Source organism: Eupeodes corollae, chromosome 2, assembly GCF_945859685.1.
Source record: "Eupeodes corollae chromosome 2, idEupCoro1.1, whole genome shotgun sequence".
Taxonomy (NCBI): domain Eukaryota; kingdom Metazoa; phylum Arthropoda; class Insecta; order Diptera; family Syrphidae; genus Eupeodes; species Eupeodes corollae.
The window spans coordinates 134,319,918-134,326,192 of NC_079148.1; the positions used below are offsets into that span (position 1 = coordinate 134,319,918).

The following is a 6,275-nucleotide window of genomic DNA, read 5'->3' on the forward strand; positions in this document are numbered from 1 at the left end:
AGTGAAGTGCCACCTTGATCTATCCTTGGACCAATCCTATTCTCACTTTACATAAATGAGTTACGACAAGTTGCTAAACATTGTTTAATTCATCTTTATGCTGACGATGTGCTGTTCCTGATAATTCGACCTTTTAAGGCTAAAAATCATGCCATAGATTTAATGAACGAGAATCTGCTCCGCATTTCACAGTGGTCCAAAAAGAACGATCTCCGCCTTAACCCTGTCAAAATAACCGTCCCTCCCCATCTATCGAAAAAAATTTGACCTATTGGGTTTAAACCTGTTGAAACTTGAAGACAAAACCATTGAATATGTTAGCACTGCTAGAATCCTAGGAGTAGTATTCAATCGCACTCTCACTTGGGATGACCACCTATAGTGCGATTGGTAGAGTCTATGGAAGTCTCCGCCTTCTTCAAGTCATTCGAAATTTCATCCCGACCAAAACTTAACTGATACTTTCTAAGGCCCTTATACTACCAACTGTGCTGTATGGGTGTGAAATCGTTATTGCTTATAACAATATTGTCCGCTATATTTATAATCTACGTCGTTATGATCACACATCCATTTTTGTGATAGGGATTTCTGGTTGTAGCCTAGACCATAGAGGAAATATATTATCTAGAGTCCCGAACGGTACCCGTCCTACCTGAAACACCCTCAAATTTTATTCGAGGTGAACTCTCCCAAATTCGAGGTGAACTCTCTCAAATTCTCTATCGGTGAATACATGTGAGTGGTGAAAAAAAAGCAAAATGGGGGATTGGGCTAAAAAGAAACTTATGGAATTTTTGTGACCAATCAAAAATGACAATCAATTTTGCAAAACAAAACAATGGGTTTCGGATTTTAAGAGTAAGTTTTTGTTAATTGTTTTGATTTGTAATATAATTTGATATTTTTCAGACCAAAATTCTTTATAATGAAGAGGGTATATACAAGTTCACTTCATTGAATAAAAAGTAAGTCAAATTGCAGTGAAGGAGGTGCAACAATAATGGATTTATTTTATAGTCTGTCTTTTCATTTTAGATATTGCCAAAATGCAGGAAGCAATTTCCTTTAAGTAATTTGGAAAGCGTACCAAACAAGGCGCTGATTTACTAGTAAGTTTTTTGTATATTATATTTCTCTTAACAAAATAATATCAATGTTTTTAACTACAGATGCTGCCCATTGTTTTTGTATGTACTTCTCAATGGCAAGAGCTGCCGCAGGCGTTGATGGCGGAGGTGTCACCATCAAAACCATTAGAAACAACACCACCGAGTCAATGGTGCAAGTGGAAGTTTTGCCATGTAATAGTCGACCGCTGACGCCCTTCTTCATCAATTGTGTAAGTACGTATCGAAACATTGATATCGTAGTCAACTAGCTTAATCTTCATCTTCTAGGTGTAAAGAGTTTACTACCAGTCTGCAGTTCTGCAAGAGACGCAAGAAAAACAAGAATACAATCGCAGGAATACTCAAAAATTGTCCAACCTTGACTGTAAGAGAGTTCAAATTTTAAATCTACAACGAATCCATTTATTTTGCTCCTAAGAATCGCACTGGCTTAACGGTGGCAATCATTTGGAGGCAAATGAGCTGGCCCGACAAGAATCCCCAAGAAGCCAAACAAATTCAGATCAGTCTCTCGGCAGCTACTGACGATGTCGGCGAATGGATTCCATCGATTTTCACACAGAAAATCAACATCAAAAAAAGTAAGTCAACTTCCATTTAAGATTTCCTTGTTAATGAAAATTAATTTCTTTATAGTCACAATTTAGCAGCGTCATGGTCAACCTGCCGATCAACTATTCACAGTGAATAACATCCATTCGGAGCGGAAGCGATCGCTGCATTGTCGACAATGCGAAAACAATGTCATCAAGCCGGAGTACCATCCAGGATCTATCAAGTATCGAATTCAATTGCTTGCTAACTACCATGTGCCCAACTTTCTGCTTGTGCGTTGTGAAAAGCCACTGAAGCCTGGCACGTCCACTGAATTGATCCTCAAGCTAACTAACCCAATGATGTACCATATGGCCACAACCATTATGAAACTGCCAACCAAGGAAGAGGAACGGCGAATAATCGACTTCGAATAAAAGTTCAACGAAAGGAACCAAAGTAAATAACAATCGAATTGTAAATTCTTATTCTATGTTGTTTCTCTTATTTTTTTTATAGTTTCACCACTTGAAGAAAGTCCAATAAAGTAACAATCAAATTGAACTTCACACCTGAAGAAGGAATGAAACCAGGCGATGATGTTACCCCTAGTTTCTTGATGAAATATACTTTTGTGAATACATACACACGCCCGAAAAGAAAGAACGTCAAAAACATGCAAGTTTTTGTAAAAGTTAGTCAAATTGAAGCCTAAATTTATTTCTATGTATATCTAGAAATTAATCTTTTTTGCAAACAACTTGTTTATTTATTTTGAGCTATAGTGTAAATTTTGTATATATTGTATATTCTACTATTTCTTTACTGACTAGGATTATTTTTATTCAAAATTATTTATGATTTACTTTAATAATAAAGGAATTTGTTTTGAATTCAAAGATGTTCGTGCTTTTTTCTTCAGGGGTTGTATTCGATTGAATTAAGTGAATTTTGAAGAATATACAAATGGTAATGTACAAATTGATCGGATTAGCCAATATAAAACATCCCATTTCGGTTGTTTGGGGGCAGCACAACTCGAACCTTGAACAAAATGGGACCTACATAACTAAAATGTTCGTTGGAATTTTTACCCGCCCATTTAAACGATATAAATTTGATTAGATGAAAAGTACGAAACAAATTTAAGCGAAATATTGAAAAAATATTGTAGATTTGGAAATCATCACAATTACAACCAATTATAACGTTGAGTGCCGAATGGAATTTAAAAACATATTTGAATTAATTTCATTGTATTTAAAAAATATATAAACATGATTAACAAACCAGGGAGTCTACATGTTTAATGATTCAAATTATTTATTTTTATCACAAAAAAGAATACAATATTATTATTAATGACTTTTAATTAATGTAAAATTGAATATGGATATAAGCTAAACAAATTGTTTTTATTCATATGCTCATCCTTGCCAACAAAAAGGAGACATTTAACATTTTGAACTAATAGATAGAAATGGTATCGGATGTTTGTGGTGATGAGTTAGTGTGATGTTAGTGCGAAGTTTTGAGTTCGCTATTGCTTGATATAGAACCCTCCAGCTGTGATGATTCTCATCGTATCAGCTGAAAGAAGATTTTTAATTATAAAATAAATTACCTCAAGCAGAAACATAACACTTTTCACTTACTCTCTGTTGTAAAACATTAAGCTTTTAGTGCCAGATCAAGAATGGATAGTCCAGGCTCTGGAAAAATCTTAACGATAGGATTTAGTTGTAGTTCAGTTCACCTAGTCCTTAAACATTTGCCTTGTAGAGCGCTTCTGTGACTTTTTCGGCTTGTTTTAGACCCGCCTCTGAAAGAGAAAAACTTAAAAAGCTAAAAGAAGTGATTTATTTGTTTATTAAAAATCACCTCAATGGACTAGAAGCGTCATATCTTCAGCTAGAATCGTTTGTGCTTTTCTCTTTTCTGGTGATTTTTTGTGTTGTTCCATGAGAAATGCAATTTCTTCCAGAGAAGATTCTCGACTTCAGAATCTGGCATTTTCAAAAAGAACTGATAAAGAGAAAAAGGCGACGGTTTTTCTTCGTCCAGCCAAATACCATCGTCAGCAAATTTTCCGATCTTGTCTCCTTCTTCGTTGGTAACAAGAGGCAGAATTGAATTGAAGATATTGACGGCATTGAAAGCAATAAATCATAATTGAAAGAAGGTATTTCAATTGAATTCCAGAGACCTACAATTTAAATTAGAAAAAGCGAAAATTAAGATAGTTCTTATTTTATTATTTATAAACAAATCCTCACCAACTACATCACAGAGTTCGCCAAAAAATGTAAAAGGAAGATATTCAAATGTGAATTTCTGCAAAAAAGAACATAGTGAAACAGATCAATTGGCCAATCCTCGGTGGTAGGTACTGTCTTGAAAAACTGACTGTAGATTAAATTAACTATTGTTCACATGATGAGGAAGGACTTGCATTCATTGCGATCTTTCGACTATCCGTAGCTGGCTGAAAGAAGTGCTTTGCATTGCAAAGATGGTGGCACATTACGTGAATGTGCTACTGCTATCACACGCTGCAAATAATTCAACTTGTATTTGTATTTGGCTTGGCTATGAATGACCACCAAGTAAAGAGATTCCTCAACTTTATAACAACTCTCGACTTGTATATCCATCTCGTCAAATGAAGCATGTCAGATAGTTTGCAAAGTGAAGCTTTTCAGACTTCTGGGACATCGATCCCTTCGCTGTAATCGGCCCTTCTCATTCCTACAGGGTTAACAATGAGGATATAAGCCATCAGAATAGAGCGATGTGATCGCCAGTCTTGTTGAGCAGTGTAATTTTTTACTAAAAAACAAAACAAAACAATATTCATATAATTTGAGTTAAAAATTAATATGAACACATTTACCTTCAAATTGTACCTATTCACTCCACAATAAATATGTCGGCGTTCCTTGCTTCCTACGCGGTTCTTCCACTTCCACTTTTCTTGTTGCAACGTAATCCTTGGTTTCTTCTTTATCTGAGGATTAAATTAAATTCAATATATATTTTTATTTCAATAAATTAATATTTTGTTTTACCTTCATTTGCTTTATTGATACTGAATTTTGGTTTGTTTACATTTTCGTAGAATTGTCAAAATACTCACCTCGCTATTGATCTGTCAAAACTTGACATAACTCAAATTGGGATACGTTCGCATTACAGTTCTAGGGTGCGCTTATACTTTCAGCACGATTTTTTCTGTTTTTAGCGAAATTTTTCATAAAATACATAGAATTTGTGTGCCAAAAGCATTCAAATATTATTTTTGGCACAGTTTTCACTAAAAAGAAGTTGTTAAATTCATTTTTCTAAAAATATTGCATTCATTTTTCAATTTTTGAATTCAACGGATTTCTTTTTTGAACGTCTGAGTTCACCTCATAGTTTTTACCCCCGCGGTCGAGCAATGTGGGCACAAATTCCATAACAACTACATTCATAATGGCTTGGTCCCATAAGAAATGCACGGGACCACTAACACATGCTTATCCTTATGGACAAAATCCTCCCAATTTAGCTTGTAGGCCGAAAGAGAGCAAACCCATTAAGTCGGGACTCTAGATAATATATTTCCTCTATGGCCTAGACAGCTTAATAAACTTTCGCTCTCTGAGTTACCTGTATGAAATCATCCAAACACAACAACCTGATTATCTATACGGTAAGCTGAATTTCCCTTATTCAACAAGGTCCTTCGCTTTAATATTACCCCCATACAATTTTTATTACTGAGCGTCAATTTTGTATTCATATTGTATACGCCTTTGGAACTCTCTGCCCATCGCTGTGACAAGAATAAGAAGCATAAGTAGATTTAAATTTTTACTTTCGTTAAATGTCCTTTTCTTTATATAAATATGTAAATAGAAGTATTAGGTTTATAATTTTTATTCAAATTCTGAAATAAATACAAAGGCTTGCAACACTTTATAAGACTCATGTCCTACAAGGTAGGTAGCGATTTTGCAAATAAATCAAATACAAATACTGATCGATCGGAAATTACTCAAAGATTTTTTTTGAAGAACAAATTTCTCAATTATTAATGAATACATTTTCCTGGATAGCCGATTGAAGTATGTCCAAATGTGAAACGAAAAGTAAGACCGATTTGTGTTTCAGTTTTACATGGCTCCAATTACAGACATTTTCAATGATCACTATGAAATACCTGTCAAAAAATTCCAATTACAACCAATGACAGCTATAACTACTGGCTCCTTAAAGTACCTGTGCTGATAAGGCCGATTCGATTTCATACACTTAATTTTTGTACAAGGGCACCATCAAAAGATTTGTCTACTTGTTTTCTATCAAAAAAAAATGGTCTACACTCTTGTGAAATAGTAGAATTTGATATGTTCAATGATTTTTGTCTATTTATTAGGATAAAATTCATGCCTTTAGATTGAATTGTGCACGACAAACAAAGCTAGGCCTTGAGCATACAAAAGTCACCAGAGACATTTTGAAATTGCGTTTCGTTGCACTTGACTTTATTACTTTTTATACTCATTTTATAATAAATGTTTTCTAAACTTTGCACTACACCCTGTAACTCTTCTACTAAAACCT

The 6,275-nt window shown here is 34.3% G+C and overlaps 3 long non-coding RNA genes across 4 annotated transcripts; 1 reads left to right on the forward strand and 2 right to left on the reverse strand.

The window, feature by feature from the left end:
• The first annotated feature begins 775 nt into the window (after positions 1-775).
• On the forward strand, positions 776-1,708 carry LOC129947789 (uncharacterized). Of its 2 annotated transcripts, XR_008781764.1 has the most exons (4): positions 799-861; positions 913-968; positions 1,039-1,342; positions 1,401-1,708. It is a non-coding gene; the product is annotated as an uncharacterized LOC129947789 (long non-coding RNA). The 2 variants fall into 2 exon arrangements; XR_008781763.1 differs by having other exon boundaries at positions 776-861; positions 913-1,342.
• A 1,258-nt stretch (positions 1,709-2,966) lies between these two features.
• On the reverse strand, positions 2,967-3,635 carry LOC129946518 (uncharacterized). The gene is made up of 2 exons (XR_008781622.1): positions 3,323-3,635; positions 2,967-3,257 (listed from the first exon to the last, which is right to left on the reverse strand). It is a non-coding gene; the product is annotated as an uncharacterized LOC129946518 (long non-coding RNA).
• Positions 3,636-3,696: 61 nt separating this feature from the next.
• Positions 3,697-4,482, reverse strand: LOC129946517 (uncharacterized). The gene is made up of 2 exons (XR_008781621.1): positions 3,944-4,482; positions 3,697-3,873 (listed from the first exon to the last, which is right to left on the reverse strand). It is a non-coding gene; the product is annotated as an uncharacterized LOC129946517 (long non-coding RNA).
• Between the last annotated feature and the right edge of the window lie 1,793 nt (positions 4,483-6,275).